Source organism: Pinus tabuliformis, chromosome 5_1 (assembly GCF_031772625.1).
Source record: "Pinus tabuliformis cultivar Carrire ecotype Pingquan chromosome 5_1, CPIR1, whole genome shotgun sequence".
Taxonomy (NCBI): domain Eukaryota; kingdom Viridiplantae; phylum Streptophyta; class Pinopsida; order Pinales; family Pinaceae; genus Pinus; species Pinus tabuliformis.
Window position 1 is genome coordinate 442,260,934 of NC_142305.1, and position 19,091 is coordinate 442,280,024.

The following is a 19,091-nucleotide window of genomic DNA, read 5'->3' on the forward strand; positions in this document are numbered from 1 at the left end:
AATTTCTCTGGGAGTGAATTAGACCTTGACAAAGGAATATTCTCAGGAAGATAATTGAATCTAGATAATGGGTTACTACCTTCACTCTCTATAAAACTTTTCTTTCTCACCAACTTCTCAGGGTTATCTACAAATTCAACAGGGTAGGGTTCAGGGCGAGATCTAGTGAAAATTATTTTGGGAGCAAGGTGTATTAAAAATAATCACACAAATAAAAATCAAATCAATGACACAATAGAATATTTACAAAATAACAACTTCAAATCATGTATTTCATAATGATATATAAGTCTGCATTTATAGAAATACTGATTAGATACCAGGGATTAATAATGTTTTATATTAAGAAGTATTCTTCCCCAGTATGGTCGCCACTATGTTGTTGTTCTGTATTTTTGAGGTTGAGGGAGTAAACACATATGACAACATCAAAACCACTTTGGAAGTTGGGATCTAGCCCTGCCAGCTTCAGAGAGGGATCTCTCCATAAAATTTAGTTTTGTTTTAGGGTAAATTTTAGGCTAGCAAACTCATTTTTATTTTCTTTTATGCAAAATGAAAAACTATCTAAGTTATCCCTTATTTCTCCTATTGATCTAGATTAAACAATTGGATCAATGTCATTTTCTACCTAACTAAAGATTTACCCAGATTAAATTGTTGGGTAAATCTTTATTATCTATCTTAATTTAAAGAAATTTAAAGGATTTTAATCATGATTACATTTTATGATTAAACTAAAGCTAATAATTGTGGTGTTATCACCTAGATTTAATCTCAGGCTAAAGGAAGGCAAGCCAGGGTAACGACAAACCATGCTTAGCCAAGTAGCTAGCCCTACTAGGCTGGGAGAGGGATCTCTCCATAAGGATCTTAGGCAATATGACTAGATCAGGAAAATTATTTTAGGCTAGGTATAGTAGCATGAAGTTTTGATTAGATTTTGAAAGGGTTTTGCCAGATCAGGAGGAGATGGATATTTTAGTTCTAGGGAACTAGGTCAGAATTGCATGGTGTTCAATGGGGAAAGGTAGGCATAAGATTTAGCACTTAAGGGCTTGATGAGTTGAGATGTTTAAGATTGGTTAGAAGCTAATAAGATCATGTGAAAACCATGGATCCTTCCTAGACTGCAGAAAACATGAAATGGTGAATGGTTTCCCAAGGTAGAGCACTGATGTAATGAATTCTACCTATCAACTTGAAAGCATTTAACTAGAAGCAATGATGTTTAATAGAATACATAAAACACATTAACATATGATCACAGAAGAAGAAAATCTACTAAAACTCATACCACATGGATCCCATAAAAATAGATGCAATTCTTATTAATGTCTTGCCAAACTGCTTACAAAAGGTGTACAATCAAGGTCTGAGCATCCAGCTGAGTCCAACCCTTTACAATGAGAAAGAAGACAAAGATATAGACATGAATTCAACCTCCTCCCATCCTTAGGGATTGAATCCCTAAGATGAGGATCTAATCTAACTAATACTGAACAAGAAACAAGAATATAGGCATCTCAACAACTTGCCTCTAAAAGTGAAAAACTGATTCATTTAAGCTCAAACTAACTTCTAAAGCAATGAATCTACCCTCTATTACTATTTATCTATCATAGTTACATGCCAAGTCATAACTTACAATGGTGAAACAACCTCCATGAGAGAAAACCCAAGAACATAGTCAAAAACTGGAAAAATAGCCATCTTGAGCAAAATCTGCCCTACGCGGAGCGCCAATGGCCAAACGTGCAATGCCACTTTCAAGTCCATTGTGGAGACCTTCCCGGCATCCCAATTGAGATCATGATAGCTCATTAGAAAGGCCTTCTAGTCTAATTTCCAAAACACTTGAATTTCTATATTTGAGGCTCATTTGACCCCTCAAAACCGGATTCTCCCAAGACTACTTCTGTGTGTCTAAAAAGTGGCAAAAATGTCATTTTTAGGGTGTTTTTTGACCTTTTAGTGGACCAGTTCTGCCCCAAAAAGTTTGAAAATTTCTAGGGTTCATCTACTCATCGCTCTGAATCCAAAAATGTAAACCATTTCTTCATTGAGTGTGCCTAGGAAAAGCGCAACACCGGTGGCGCTGCACGTTTAGGCAGTTTTCCTGTGTGTGAAATTCTAAAATTTGCAAGTGAAAAAATTTATTCTAAACTTGCCCAAAATTGGTGAGAAGTCCATCATCAAGTGTCCTAATGAGCTCAGGAAGCTTTAGCAAGCATCCTAAGCCTATCCTGCTCCTTTTTTCCCTTCAAATCTCGCCTTAGCCTAGCATTCATTTTCTTGACCCTCATGTTGAAAATCTTGTTTTGAGTCCTGTAAAGATAAGCCATGTGTCTGATCATCTGATTGTCTCTATTGGCCTTTTGTAGTAGCTTCTCAAGGTGCAAGTTGACTCTCCCAAGCCAAGTCTCTCTATCATCTTCAATCTCTTTCTCAATAGGAGTCAAAGTGACTTGTGCCTCTTTGCCACTTTGTCGTTTCATCTTGAGCATTTCTAGCTCCATGAGGACTTGTTTGTCACTCAACTACTTGTTCTCTTGCTCCAAATATGTGATTACATACTTTTCCCTCTATAAATTGTTTGCCAAATCTTTTACTTGAGCCTTCTTTTCTTGTATGATGATGTCTTTTATGGTTTCTTCGTACTGAGCCTCTAAGTCAATGATTTCCATTCCATGATGAGTATACTGCTACTCTGGCTCATCATGCTCAGTCAAGTCAAAGTCCCTTTCCTCCTCATCATCAAGGTTCTCCTCTGGCATCTTTTCCTTCCCTTTGTGCAACTGCTGCGCCTGTACCTGTTGTGTCGATGAAGAAGGCAAAGCCCCTTCCACATCCTGTGGAGCTAGTATTTGCATATGAGATGATGAAGAAGGAAAGGTACCTTCCACATCTCGTGGAGAAAACACTTGCCTATCGGCTGCAAACAATCTCCTTGTGCCCCTCTGATATGTCATGTAAACGGGCACCTCAGTAGTTATAATCTCCTTGTCTTCTTCATCTGTTTTCACTTGGGCACTGCTAGAAGTTCCCCCTGCTTCTTGAGACACTAGTGGAGGAATTTGAGGACCCTTGAAGATATCATGAGAAATAAATGTCTCCCAAGATATGTTGAGGAGACTGAGATGATGAAGCACAATCATCTTGATCAGGGAATAGTGATATAGACTACTCATCTGCTTAGGGTATGGCTTCTTTTGGACAAAATTAACCATCTTCTCAATATTCTTGAACAAGAAGTAAGGGATGTTTAACATCCTCACCCTGGTAAAATGCATGAGGAGCCTGATGTGATAGGTGTACAACCTGGAAAATATACCCTCACAAGTGAAATACTTCATGATGATTTTCATCATGGGGACATACTTGTCTTCGAGAAATCTAAAAGGAAAAAGTCTCTTCACCTCATTTTTGTGCTGGGGTTTGATATAAGGCTCTTAGTAGTATTCATCTAAGTCCTGGGCCTTGTACCACTTCTCCCCTACATTTGGAATCCTAGTGGCATCTGAAATGATGGAAGGTGAAACTGTGAATGTTACCCTAGCAAGAGTCACCCTGTTGTCCTGAAGATGAGCTACAAAAAGTCTAGTGAGCTTAGGGTGGTGTTGAACTCTCTCTACCTGCTCATAGAACTCATAGTAGCCAAGATATATGAAACATGTGACAGCCAACTAAGAGGCCTGCAATTCCCTAAGGTTTGATGCCTCTTCTCTAATAATCCTGCCTCCCTTATGTGGTTTTCTCTACTACCTAGCTCTATCTGCTAAGGTGTCACTACTTGTTTTTTCCTCCTCCTCATAGTCTTTGTCCTCTATGTCCATGTTTGCAAGGCTGAGGTTGTATGAAGGAAATGAGTGAAAGTGTTTTAGGAGTGAGGGGATGGGAAATGACTTTATGGGCTAAAAATGAATGAGGGAGTAGGAAATGAGAGGGAAGGTTGGTCTTGTTTTAGAAATTTCCCTTGGGGAAAAGGGATAAAGGGATAGGAATGATATGGAATAGGGGTAACGAGATAAAGGGATAAGGGAAAAGGGATAGGGTTTAGAGCTGTAGGGATAGGTGATAGGATGAAAAATGAAGGTTTAGGGTTTTACGCACCACTAGGGAGATTTGTAGGGTTTCATATTAACATGTAGAATGATGCTTATGAGTGTGATATGCAAACCAAAACTACAGCAAAGGAGGTCAACTTACTTTTATGCAGGTGAGAGAGAGAAAATTTGAGGTTTGTATGAAGATTTGAGGCTTTTCTAGCTCTCTTGCACAACACGCAGCACCGACGCATAGATGCATAGTGCCACCCTAGAAGCGCAACGCCAGTGTAAAATTACACTGTGAAATTTTACTAGACGTGCAGCACCGGCCTCAACGCGTAGCACCAAACTTTGAATGTGCAGTGCCAACCCTACCCGCCTCAGAAGCACAACACCACTCAACCATTGCTCTAGAAGCGTAGCGCCAAACTGTCTTCGCCCAAAACTCACTCAATCTTGCCTCTTCTTCTCACTTTTTGACTCCTTTCTTGTCAAATGAGAATGATGAACATGAAAATGAAATGTGAGAGCTTAAATAGGAGTAGATTTTGATTTTTCACTTGAAAAACCCACTTTCTAATGTTTCTTGTCCTTCTCAAAACTCTGTTTTAATGCCTTTTCTTCTTTGTGTCTTTGCAGGTGGATAATGCTCAAATTGAACTGATTTTTGCAATGTTTCTTTGTCTTGCAGCAAGGAGAGATGCTCTGGTGCAGCTAGGATCAATTATTACACATAGTGACTTAAAATTACATAAGAAATACAAATAAACTCAAAATACTCTATTTTCACCTTAAAAACATGTTTTTAAGGGGAAAATTACATTAGGTTAAAAGATAATTATTCAGTAACTATGACCTACAAGCCATCATGTTTGACTTATTCATCATCCTCATACCCTTGCTGACCTTTATTTGCATTTAAAATCGGGCTCTTGACCTTGGAAATGAAAACCTAAGACTTAATGAAACATGCCCTATGACCTAATGAAAGCACGATTGCAAATTGACCATGAAACCATAACTGAAAACAACTTGAAGAAGGGTCAGCAAGTATACTCTATGAGGGAGAAATTGTACTTCTAGGAGAGAAGACGACCATCAGGGGATCAGTTTGACATGACCTAATGAAATGATGCAAAATTTTTAGTATGGGACCCCTAAAATGAAAATGCAGAGAGCGAGTTTGATCCCTGATGGAAGTATGAATATACTGACACTAACATTGGCCTTATTGGGGATGACAACTCCTTGGAGGTGTCAAGAACACCATAGATCAAGTGCCTCATTGATTGGGCAATATGGTCAAAACAAAAAAGTGAAAAATTGACTCAATACAAATTGAAAACTGACTCACAACCAAACTGACTCTAAAATTGACTATAAACCAAATCAACCAAACTTGACACTAATCATTCAAACTTTATACCCTTCACTTTGGGCCTCAAGCTCAAATGGAAATGTACTTGAAACCTTGCAAGGAAAATCAAACTGGTATATACAATGAAGGTGAAGTAACTTCAGGAAACAACCTCAAAATTAGTAGTTCTTCAGGAGCCTACCATTCACTGGCCCTCCTGAACAATCTTGTCCATCCATTTCCTTTAACAAAAATGCATTCTATCCCCAATAAGCTGAGATTTTATATGGTCCTTTCCTTAAATTTTCAAACTTGCCATGCTTTCCCTTTTCCTCATTCCGTGCAGTCCACTGCAGCAATACATCTTCCAGCTGAAACTTTTATGCTTTGGTTTTGCGGTCATAAATTTTCTTTATCTTCTCTTGCAACTAGAAAATGTTTTGAGAAACCTCTGCCATCTTCCTGTAAGAATCTCATGACTAGGACTGCAAGTGATGTAGGAAATACTGTATCAGTACCATAAAACAACTCAAAAGGTGACATACCTATGGATTTCTTACTGCTCACTCTGTTGGCCCAGAAGGCATTAACAAGCTTTTGATGCCAATTCTTCTTGTTTGCCTCCAACATTTTCTTAATAATGTTCACCAAGGATTTATTTGATGACTCAGCCAATCTATTGCCCTGTGGGTAGTATGCCATGGAATGAACCAACGTAATATTGTACTTGTTTCAAAGCTCAACCATCTTCTTGGACTTAAATTCTGTTGCATTATCTATTATAATCTTGTGAGGGCAACCAAAACAAGACAAGATATTAGATTCTAAAAATTGGATAATTACCGTATCTATGGCTTGCCTTGTCGGAATGGCCTCAATCCACTTGGTGAAGTAAAAGGTAGTTGTCAAAACCCATCTGTGTTGTGCTGATGATGTGGGATGGATTTCCCCAATGAAATCAAGTCCCCATTGCTGGAAAGGTGCATTTACTTCAACTTGCTTCAAAGGAAGAGGAAGCAACTTCATTTTTCCTTGAAAAACTTGACATTCATGGCATCCCATCACTGTCTTATATAAATTTGAAAACAAAGTTGGCCAATAATATCCTGCTCTCAACACTTTGTTAGTTGTTGGTTTCCAAAACAAATGACCACCACAATCACCTCTATGAAAATCATTCATTACCTGTTGATCTTCTTCTTCAACCAAACAATTAAGAAGAATTCCTCTTGGATATTTCCAATAGAGAGCACTATTTAAAATGCAAAATTTTGCAGACTTGAGTTTAAGATCTACCTTTACTTCTTGACATTCCAGGAGGAGGCGAAAGATTCTGAAGAACATAAACTATATCAGAATAACGAGGTGATTTGAGAAACATTTCTGATACTTGAATGAGTGAGCCACCATCCTTGTCCTCTGACATTGTTGCAATAAGATTTATGTCTAGAGCATGCAGATTTGATTCAGCCATCAGTTTTGCGAAGCCTTGTCCTTTGATTAGTTTGGTAGGTTTAATCTCAAGATCATACTCCAAAATTGTTGCTATCCACTTACCTCTTCTTCCCTCTGGATCAGTGTTCAACAGAACATCCTTAACTGCTGCATTAGGAACATATGCTATAGTATGTGAATGCAAAATGTATACTCTAAAATCCTTCAATGCTTTCATAAGATCCAACGCTTGTTTTTCAATGATATTGTACTGCAAGGAAACATCTCGAATAGTCCTACTGAAAAAAGCAATGGGCTGCTCCACCTGCTCTCTCTTTTGCATAAAAACTGTAGCCATAGTGTGCGTGGATGCAAATGAAAAGATAATAAAATCATGAGTATAATCAAGACTAATCAAGATTGGGGCTGTAGTCAAAGAAAAATTTACCAAATTGAATGATTTCATGGCATCCTTGGTCCATTTCACAGTGCTGTCCTTCTTCAACATATTAGTTATATGGCGTAAATGCTCAGCCAAATTTGGTATAAATTTGCGTAAGAAATTCATATTACCATTGAAAGCCTGAATCTCCTTTTTGTTGCGTGGAAAATCTATAAGCTGGATTGCCTCCACCCTTGAAGGATCAATGCGAATACTGTCTTTAGAAATTATATGACCAAGAAACTTACACTCATCCATGGCAAAAAGACTCTTCTTCGGATTTAGAGAAATCCTGAACTTTCTACATTTCTGAAAGACAATCCTTAAGTGGTGCAAGTGCTCATCATCAAAACCAGAAAATACCATCAAATAATCTAAATAAATGACCAAGAAAACATCCTTCTCATTAGAAAAAGCTATGTCCATCGCCCGCTGAAAAGTGGCTCCGACATTCTTCAATCCAAATGGCATTTTGGCATACTGAAAAGTTCCCCAAGGTGTTGTGAAGGCAGTTTTGTCTTGGTCTTTTTCATGCACCAAGATTTGATTATAGCCTGAGTAACCATCAAGTAGTGACATTCGTGATGCTCCAACTACTCTTTACAGAATATGGTCCATCTTAGGAAGAGGGTAATTATCATTTAAGGACACTTTCTTTAGGTTCCGGAAATCTATGCACAATCTTATTTCTCCGGTCTTCTTTTGTATTGGGACCAAATTTGAAATTAAATCAGAAAATCTATTTGGAACAATGATGCCAGCTTTAAACAATCTATTTACCTCTTTCTCGATGGATGGCAATAGCTTTGGACTGATTCTTCTTAACTTCTGTCTAAAAGGTTTTTGATCTGGCTTGATAGGAATAGTATGTTGAATGATCTCCTTGTCATACACTTTCAAATATGAATAATCCCAAGAAAAAGCATCAGAAAATTTAGAAAGAAATCGAACATACTTAGCTTTTACTTTGGGAGACAATGCTTTCAATAACTTTACAAGCTTGGGCTTGTCAGCTATTCCAAGATTTATATCTTCCACTCCTTTGTCTGGAGGAACCAAGCTCAGTTTTCTTACCACATCATCCTGATCACAAAGCTCTTCTAAAGGTATGAGACCTCTAGGAATAATGTTATCCTTCAGCTGTAAAACCTCCATCTAATTTACCTCAATCTCCTGTTCGTCGGAATCACAATCATCATCAATGGAAGCATTCTTAAACTTTCCTTCATTCTAAAAAAAGGCATTAATTTCATTATCATCCCAAAAAACTTGCCAATACCTCAAATTATCAGGAAAAACAGGCCTATGTTTGACATGAATTTCAATTTTTTTGCTAGAATTCATTGGAATCTTCAAATTGCTAGTCACAGTGGCGAGTGAATCTGCAATGATGTTTTGAGTCTAGGGTACTACTGTCAAGGTGTATTCAGGAAACATCCTCAAAATATCCAAAACTACATTTCTATAGGCCCTCATCCACGGATGCTTTGCTTGATATTCTCCTTTTACCTATTTAATCACTAGCTCCAAATCACCATAAACTAAAATCCTTTTCGCATTGAGCTTCTTCAAACTTTTAAGACCTATAATCAAAGCCTCATACTTTGCTTCATTATTTGAGAAATCAAAAGCTAACTTGTAGGAACATACTCTAACATTACTTGGGACTTTGGCAAGCTGGAAAGTAGGGCTTCGAATCCAAATTCCAATACCAGCACCATCCTTACCCACAGCGCCATCGAAGTCCATGCTCCAAAGGTTGGCTTCATCTTCTAGATGCTGAAATTTTGTTTCTTTCTCAACTTTACCTTGGCTGATTACTTCATTTTCCTGCTCTTCACTAACCTTTTGCTACTGTATAGGCTACTCAGAAGACCTTGCTATTTTTTCTTTTTCTTGATTAAGAACTGGTCTAAAAGTCTCGGAAATTTCTGGTACATTGTCTACTTCTACAAGCTGAATATATACATCATTCAATCCACTATCAGAGTACAAAAAAAGGGACTTTAAATCAGTATGTACAACATTTATTAGGTGATTCATAGGCTTCTCTTTACTAGTGATCATGTACTTCATTTTCTTTTCCTGGTACAACTTCCTCAATTGACCGAAAACAAGGATGGTAGCATAACAGAAGTCAAGTTGTAGAGTGTCTTTGAGTTTAGCACCCCACAATCTAGATAAGAGCATATAAAATCAAGGTGGTATATCAGCAACTACCACATCCATTAAGACATTTTTGGCTAGGATTTGATCTAAAGAAACCACCAGATCTTTGATGAGATCAATGCAATGAACTCTACCGAAGTCAAAGGAGTACAAATCATGATATTTCCGGGTGATATTCAAGCCCAAATTTTCCATAATGGCCTTAGGCATAAAATTGTGAGAAGCTCTGGAATATAACATGGCATTATGGAGAATGTACTCGTGCAGTCTAAGACTCAGATAAAAGGGAGGAACTTCACTATCTTCAGGCTTACCTTCTATGGCTGGACCAAAAATGAGTTCAGGATGATCATCCTCGACATTCACCATGTCCAATAATGGATCAATTTGCAATATTCTAGAGACATGGTGTTTATAATTTCTATTCTTAACCAACTCAATCAAAGGAATGGACACTTTTAATTTAGCAATTTCACTTTCTAAATTAAAGGATGAAACTTTTTCTACCTCTTTGACACCAATGTCCTTCTTATCTGCTTACTCTTTTGCTACACTATATTTTCACTGATTGTTCTTCTCATTTTCAGTGATACTTGTTGATGGTACTTTGTTGGGACTCAGATCAGCAAGCTCTTTCCCTTTCTTCTAAATGTTCGAGGAATCATTCTTAGATTACACATCCTTTCTTTTCTGAATGGGATTGACTGGTACATCTCTGCTCCTTAAAGAATATTACCTCTATTGTGCAAACAAAGCATTCATATAACCACACTGATAATCATCAGATTCGGCCACCAAAACCACATCATTTTCTAAGATGTAATCTTCATCCCTTTGAATGTCTGGAACTTCTGCATATTCTTCTTCTTCAGTCAGAAATATAGGCATACCATCAACAATGAAAAAGTGATTTGTTTCAATTACCAAATCTTCGTCATCTTTGTCTTCCATTCCTTGAACATAATTTTGCTGTAAGGGAGTTCTGATCTGTTGTTTTTGTGATAGTTGCTCTGGTGCCTTTTGTTCTCTCTGCTTGATTCAGAATTGGGGCTACTACTGTCCTCTAAAATTTGGATGCTAGATTGGAGTTTCAGGTCTATTTGTGATGGTTAACTGGTCAATGATATTTTCCACTATTCGAATCAATGTATCCATCTTTACATCTAAAGGAGATGCTTCTTATTTTATGGCCACTCTTTTCTCTAATCTCATTCTTGCTCTTTTGGCTAGAAAGTTTGCTTCTACACTCACGACATTCTTTTGCATGTCTTCTAGTGTGGTAGGATCATGTTCCTGCAACTGATATGCCATATCAGCATCAAAACCATATGGAAACTTGAGCAAAGCTAATCCCTCCTGTGGCTTAATGTTATAAGGAATAACATTTTATACTGCATGAAACCTCATAGAATAGTCTTGCACACTCTTGCCGATATTTCTTTTGATGTTCTCATACTGGGACAAAATCTGAAGTGGATTCTTCTTCACCTCCCCCGATCCAGGAATTGTCTATGGAGGATTGGTAAAGTGGTAATAGAAGCTTCTGGTAAAGCTCTAAACCATTTTCAAACTTCACCTCCAAAGCTTTGTACAAACAATCTCATCTTCACATCTTCAATTTCTACTTCATGGAGGTCAAAGAAATCATTCATTTTATCAACATGTTGCTGAGCTGTAATGGTTTGAGTGGCATCAAATAAAGGTATCTTGGTTTGATATTCAGCGGGCATGGCACCAAGATTCTAAGTTAAAACAAGGGGTGCATACCAGGCAACCATAACTCGAGGTGGATTTAAAGCAAGGATTGGGATACTAGGAGTTGATGGAGTAGTTGATGGAGAACTGGGAGTAATAGGTGATTGATGGGGAATTATATGTTTATGAGAAAGTGAAGGTACAAATGGAGGTGGGGAATGAAATTTAGAGGTTGAAGGGAATAATGATGAACTAAGGGTAGTGGACACCGGTTCAGAAATCTCAGGGATCTTAGTAGTAGTAGTAAGGGATGATTGAGGGGAATTTAGGATAAACTCATCAATTGACCGGTTTTCCTTTTGGACTTCGATATCTACAATAAACTCTGGATCTATAAATATATCATCAAGTGCACTTTCAGACCTGGTTCTGAATAGGGAAAGATCAAATGATAGATCAAAGGGGAGGTCTTCTAAAAACAACCACTCATCAGGGAAAGAATCTACTTTTATTGAAGGTGTGGGACTGAATGAAATTTCTTGTCTTTTGAATCTTCTTGAAATCAAGTTAGGATTATCCACTACTGGGGTGGGGTTTGGATCTGGATTGGCCGTAGTGTACTTTATCGAAGCCAATGTGCTCAAATTTTGAAGTTTTATATATTGCTTTACAACTTTCAAATTTAGCCTAGTAAATTCTAAAGCTCATCATCCATAAGCTTAAAAATTCAAATGAAAGATATTACCAGGGTGATTAGTCTTTCATTTCCCCAATATGGTCGCCACTATGTTATCACCTATATTGAACCTCAAGCTGAAGGAAGGCAAGCCAGGGCAACCAAAAACAACGCTTAGCCAAGTAGCTAGCCCTACTAGGCTAGGAGAGGGCTCTGTCCGTAAGGATCTCAGCCAGGATGATTGGATCATGAAAAGGATTTTAGGCTAGGCATAGTAGCACAAAGTTTTGATTGGATTTTGAAATGGTTTTGTCGGATAAGGAGGAGTTGGACAATTTAGGTCTAGCGAACTAGGTCAGAATTGCAGGGTGTTCAATGGGGAAAGGTAGGCATAAGCTTTAGCACTCAAGGGCTTGATGAGGTGAGATGTTTTAGACTGGTGAGAAGCTAAGAAGAGCATGTGAAAACCATGGATCCTTCCTAGATTGTAGAAAACATGAAATGGTGAATGGTTTCCCATGGCAGAGCACTGTTGTAATGAATTCTACCTATCAACTTGAAAACATTCAACTAGAAGCAATGAAATGATTAATGGAATACCTAAAACGCATTAAAATATGATCATAGAAGAAGAAGCTGTACTAAAACTCATACCGCATGGATCCCATAAAAATTGGTTCAATTCTTAATAATCTCCTGCCAAACTGCTTACAAAAGGTGTACAATCAAGGTCTGAGCATCCAGCTGAGTCCAATGCTTTACAATGAGAAAGAAGAAGAAGATATAGACATGAATTCAACCTCCTCCCATCCTCAGGGGTCGAATCCCTAATATGAGGAGCTTATCTAACTAATACTGAACAAGAAACAGTAATATAGACATCTCAACAACTTGCCTCTAAAAGTGAAAAACTAATTCATTTAAGCTCAAACTGACTTCTAAAGCAATGAATCTACCCTCTATTATTATTTATATATCATAGTTACATGCCAAGTCATCATTTACAATGATTAAATAACCTCCATGAGATAAAATCCAAGAACATAGTCAAGAACTAGAAAAATAGCCATCCCGAGCAAAATCTGCCCTATGCGCAACGCCACTCGCCCAACCCGCAGTGCCACTTTTAGGTCCATTGTGGAGGTCTTTCTGGCATCCAAATTGAGCTCATGATATCTCATTGGAAAGTTCTTCCAGTCCACTTTCCACAACACCTAGAATTTCTTCATTTGAGGTTCATTTGACCCCTCAAAACTTGATTCTCCCAAGACTACCTTTATGTGTCCAAAAAGTGGCAGAAATGTCATTTTTAGGGTGTTTTTTGACCTTTTGGTGGACTAGTTCTACCCCAAATGCTTTACAAATTGCTAGGGTGCATGTCCGCATCACTCTGAATCCAAAAATTCAAACCATTTCTTCATTGAGTGCCCCTATGAAAAGCTCTCTAACGCAATTTTCCTGTGTGTGAAATTCCAAAATTTGCAAGTGACAAAATTTCTTCTAAACTTGCCCAAAATTGGTGAGAAGCGCCATCATCAAGTGTCCTCATGAGCTAAGGAAGCTTCAACAAGCATCCTAAGCCTATCCTCCTCCTTTTTTCCTTTCAAAGCCTGCCTTAGCCTAGCTTTCATTTTCTTGACCCTCATGTTGCAAATCTTGTTTCGAGTCCTGTAATGATAAGCCATGTGTCTGATCATCTGATTGTCTCTAATCGCCTTCTTTAGCAACTTCTCAAGCTGCAAGTTGATTCTCTCAAGACACATATCTCTATCATCTTCAATCTCTTTTTCAATAGGAGTCAAAGTGAGTTGTGCCTCTTTGCCACTTTGTCGTTTCATCTTGAGCATTTCCAGCTCCATGAGGACTTTTTTGTCACTCAACTGCTTGTTCTCTTGCTCCAAATATCTGATGACATACTTGGCCCTCTCCAAATTGTCTGTAAAATCTTTTACTTGAGCCTCCTTTCCTTGTTTGATGATGTCTTTTATGGTTTCTTCATCTTGAGCCTCTAAGTCAATGATTTCCACTCTATGATGAGTATACCACTACTCTGGTTCATCATGCTCAGTCAAGTCAAAGTCCCTTTGCTCCTCATCATCAAGACTCTCCTCCGACATCTTTTCTTTCCTTTTGTGCAGCTGCTGCACCTGTACCTATTTTGTTGATGAAGAAGGAAAAGCCCCTTCCACATCGTGTGGAGCTATCATTTTCCTATGATCTGATGAAGAAGGCAAGGTCCCTTCCACATCTCCTGGAGCAAACACTTGCCTATTGGCTGCAAACAATCTCCTTATGCCCCTTTGATATGTCATGTAAATGGGCACCTCAGTAGTTCTAGTCTCATTGGATTCTTCATCTATTTTCACTTGGGCACTACTAGAAGGTCCCCCTACTTCTTAAGACACTAGTGGAGGAATTTGAGGACCCTTGAAGATATCATGAGAAATAAATGTCTCCCAAGAGATGTTGAGGAGACTGAGATGATGAAGCACAATCATCTTGATCAGGGAATAGTGATAGAGACTACTCATTTGCTGAGGGTATGGCTTCATTTGGACAAAATGAGCCATCTTCTCAGTATTCCTAAACAAGAAGTAAGGGAGGTTTAACATCCTCACCCTGGTAAAATGCATGAGGAGCATGATGTGGTAGGTGTGCAACCTAGAAAATCTGCCCTCATAAGTGAAATACTTCATGATCATTTTCATCATGGGGACATACTTGTCTTCGAAAAATATGAAAGGAAAAAGTCCCTTCACCTCATTTTTGTGTTGGGGTTTGATATAAGGCTCATAGTAGTGTTCATCCAGGTCCTAGGCCTTGTACCACTTCTCCCCTATAGTTGGAATCCTGGTGGCATCTGAAATGATGGAAGGTGAAACTGTGAATGTTAACCCAGCAAGAGTCACCCTGTTGTCTTGAAAATGAGCTACAAAAAGTCTAGTGAGCTCAGGGTGGTGTTGACCTCTCTCTACCTACTCACAAAACTCATAACAGCCAAGATATCTGAAACATGTGACAGCCAACAGAGAGGCATGCAATTCCCTAAGGTTTGATGGCTCTTCTCTGATAACCCTGCCTACCTTGTGTGGTTTTCTTTGCTACCTAGATCTATCTGCTGAGGTGTCATTTCTTGTGTTTTCCTCCTCCTCATAGTCTCGATCCTCTGTTTCCATGTTTACAAGGATGAGGTTGTATGAGGGAAATGAGTGAAAGTTTTTTAGGAGTGAGGGGATGGGAAATGACTTTATGGGCTAAAAATGAATGAGGGAGTAGGAAATGAGAGGGAAGGTTGGTTTTTTTGAGAAATTTCCCTTGGAGAAGAGGGATAAAGGGATAGGGATGATATGGAATAGGGGAAAAGGGATAAAGGGATAAGGGAAAAGGGATAGGGTTTAGAGCTGTAGGGATAAGTGATAGGATGAACAATGAGGGTTTAGGGTTTTAGGCACCATTAGGGAGATTTTTAGGGTTTCATATTAACATGTAGAATGATGCTTATGAGTGTGATATGCAAACCAAAACTATAGCGAAGGAGGTCAACTTAATTTTATGCAGGTGAGAGAGAGAGAAAATTTGAGGTTTGTATGAAGATTTGAGGCTTTTCTAGCTCTCCTACACAACGCGCAGCACCGGTGCACAAATGCACAACGTCACCCTAGAAGTGCAGCGCTAGTGTAAAATTAAACTGCGAAATTTTGCCAGACGTTCAGCACCGGCCTCAACATTCAGCGCCAAGCTCTAAACATGTAGCTCCAACCCTACTTGCCTCAGAAGCGCAACGCCACTCTGCCAACGCACGATGCCACTCAACCACTGCTCCAAAAGTGCAACGCCAACCTCCAGAAGCGCAGCACCAACCTTTTGCCCAAAACTCACTCAATCATGCCTCTTCTTCTCACTTTTTGACTCCTTGCTTGTCAAATGAGAATGATGAACATGAAAATGAAATGTTAGAGATTAAATAGGAGTAGATTTTGATATTTCACTTGAAAAAACTACTTTCTAATGTTTCTTGTCCTTCTCAAAACTCTGTTGCAATGCCTTTTCTTCTTTGTGTTTTTGCAGGTAGATAATGCTCAACTTGAACTGATTTTTGCAGTGTTTCTTTGTCTTGTAGCATGGAGAGATGATCTGGTGCAACTGGGATCATTTATTACATATAGTGACTTAAAATTACATAATAAATACAAATAAACTCAAAATACTCTGTTTTCACCTCAAAAACATGTTTTTGAGGTGAAAATTACATTAGGTTAAAAGATAATTATTCAGTAAATATGACCTACAAGCCATCATGTTTGAATTATTCATCATCCTCATACCCTTGCTGACCTTTATTTACATTTAAAATCATGCTCTTGACCTTTGTCAGGCGGAAAGAGTCGATAGTGCGGACACAACCAACCTCCCTAAGAGCCTAAGACTCTCTAGTGACAAACAAGACAAACAAGAGCAATCCTTCTCTAAACATGCATTTAATATATAAGAAATCAAGTGTTTAGATCCTACCTGTAATCCAACGTTTTTGTAGCAGTCCAGCCTCACTGATCCGGATGAGCTCCTCCTTCACTTTGAAACCTGCATCCACTAACAATCAAACGATTAAATAGCACTTGATAATCTCATAGAATAAAACATATTTAACACATAGACCAAGGAGTACATGAAACAACTCATAAATAACAAGTTATTGAGAAGAATGGACTCATTTCCATTAATAGGAAACAAAAGGAACAATTACAACCTGAGCCTTGGTGTTGTGTAAGTCCCTCCCAGGGTCCATCAAGAGTTCTCCTTTACTTTGACAAAGCTCACCCACTTCCAAATAGAACAAGCAATGATGGCAATCTCTCCTCACAAGCTTCTAAATGGGAGTCCTAATTCCAGCAACATCTACCCTTAGAAATGTTTAGCTTCCAACCTCCCCTCCTTCTGGCCCAATGCCTGTATTTATAGTGCTCAAGAGGAAGTTAATCAGGTCCACCATCAATGGGATAATCCCCTCTTTGGATGGGATAGCTCCCTTATTGATGGGATAAGTTCCTCTTTGGTAGGGGTACATGAACCATCTGGAGGCGCTCAATACACGTCGAACAACCTTCTAGAATGCTCTAGAAATGACCACAAGTAACTTTTTAAAGATGAAACTTGCGCATTTTGACCTTTACAGGGGTACGCACCTGCCCCTTTACATACAGAGCGTACAAGTACGCAGCTTTTGTGAACATTAGGTGTGTATCCACAGGTAAGGTTGAGAGAACCTGCGTACCCAGAGATAAACACATTTACAAAGACTTTCTCTCTTTCTTGAAGTTTGACATGGAGAGCAGAGGTATGAGACTTGCCCAGGAGGATAGCATGACTGTTGATAGAGCCATACCAACTGTAAATAGTCATGGTGACATTTTTTAGTGTAACAGATTGCCCCCTAAAGTGCGAAGCCTGTAGTAGATTAGGGTTTTGTATTATCTAGGAAGGGTGAAGCGCTTTATCATTTCAAGGATTATCTCGTGGAGAGCCTGGTCAGAACCTGCAATTTTCAACACAAAATACATGTATAAGATTATATCATCGCTGAGGTAGGCATTCCCATACTCAGATCAAAACTTTAACTAACAGACTAACTACTCTGATACAGGAATGATCTTGCAGTACATCATAATCATAGACTTTTGTAGACACAGTATGGGCGCAGCCATCTGTTTATGATTAGTCTACCAGATAATGAATACAAAACTCCTCGCAGCCTGGATGGTGGAAACTAGATCCAGGGTCTTCATTTCTACTTCCCGAATTGGTACGATTCTAGCCATGCGAATAAATGAGTTGATGTCGAACATGGTAGAAACCACTTGATTACTAGTCGATGATGTAAACTGTTAACAAAGTGTGAGAGAGACCACCAGTAATGTCAATGGTTCTCAAAGTACCCAGTACAATCCATGAGATGTGAATGAATGAGTTGATGTCGAACATTTCATGGAATCCTTTGATCGAGAGTCAATGATGTAAACTGACGTCAAAGGCGAGAAACCTGCCATTGATGCATACAGACTTCAAGGTAATGACAATTTCTAAGTCATCTCTCTAGATAATGTGCTGATGTCGATAGAAAGCGACCCGTTGCAGGCAAGCCCACAACACGAAATCATTGATCAAGTTGAAGAAATGTTGCTGTAAGTACTGACTCAGGGATGGTCAAATGAATAACAAGTATTTTGCAGATGAAAGTTTTGCTTGCAGACCTCTTGAACACATAACGACACAACAGATGGCTTGGTGATAAACGACTCAAAGTTAATCCCCGGAACCCGGCTGAAGACTTTCAATGTGGTTTGATCAACTGTGAGGTAAAGGATTTCCCAACCCAGGTGAATGAAAAGTGTCGTGTTCAAGAGTGGTAATAGGGTTTCTTCTGAGACAAAGGATAACAAATAGGCCCATTCTTCTCTCTTTTCCCCCACCATTTCTGGCAAGTACCTCTTTATTTTTAACAAGCTTGAGGAGGATAACATATGCTTGATTATAAGCTCATCCTTCGGATGAGTCCAACCTAGTTTTGATTCGAACCCTAGGAAGGAGTGGTTCGTTCCTGTTTGTAATTGAATAGGTCCTTTACTGTGAAATTTTAACGAGCCCAGTATAGGAGAAACTCGGCGTTTTTCAATTTTAGAGAGTCTGAAAAACTTAAGAAGACTCCAGGTTGAACTTTTTCGTAAATTTGTGTCTCCCAAGTCCGAAAAAGTATAAAATAATACCTGGGAGAACTGCTTGATCTTGCGACCAAGGAGTACTTTCATGATTAGTGTCTCTGACCTGAAAAGTAAAAAGCGATCAAGGACACGTCGTTTTATTTCCGTATCGAGTTTGAAACGACAAAAACCCGGCAATCTTTTCCTGATTTTACGGTCAGAAAAGAGCTATAAGGGGACCGTCTTTTAATTCCATTTTAACGAGTGTAAAAGAAACGCTCGGCAATCTTTTCATGTTTTAGGAGTCAGAAAAGAGCTTAAAAGATGACTCTGACGTGAAAAATGATAATTTACCCTAAAGTCCCTTTGTCCTGCACAGAAACAACACATTACTCATACCTGTTTAAGATGGGCAAAAAATACATCGAAAATGTCCTTTCATGGTGAAAAATAAACAAATCTAGCATTTATTTATCCAAAAAACCTATAAAAAGACTTCTTACCATGTCATTTTTACCATTTTACTGTTGAGGTTGAGAAAAGGGCTTTTGACAAGAAACTTCCCGTGGAGATT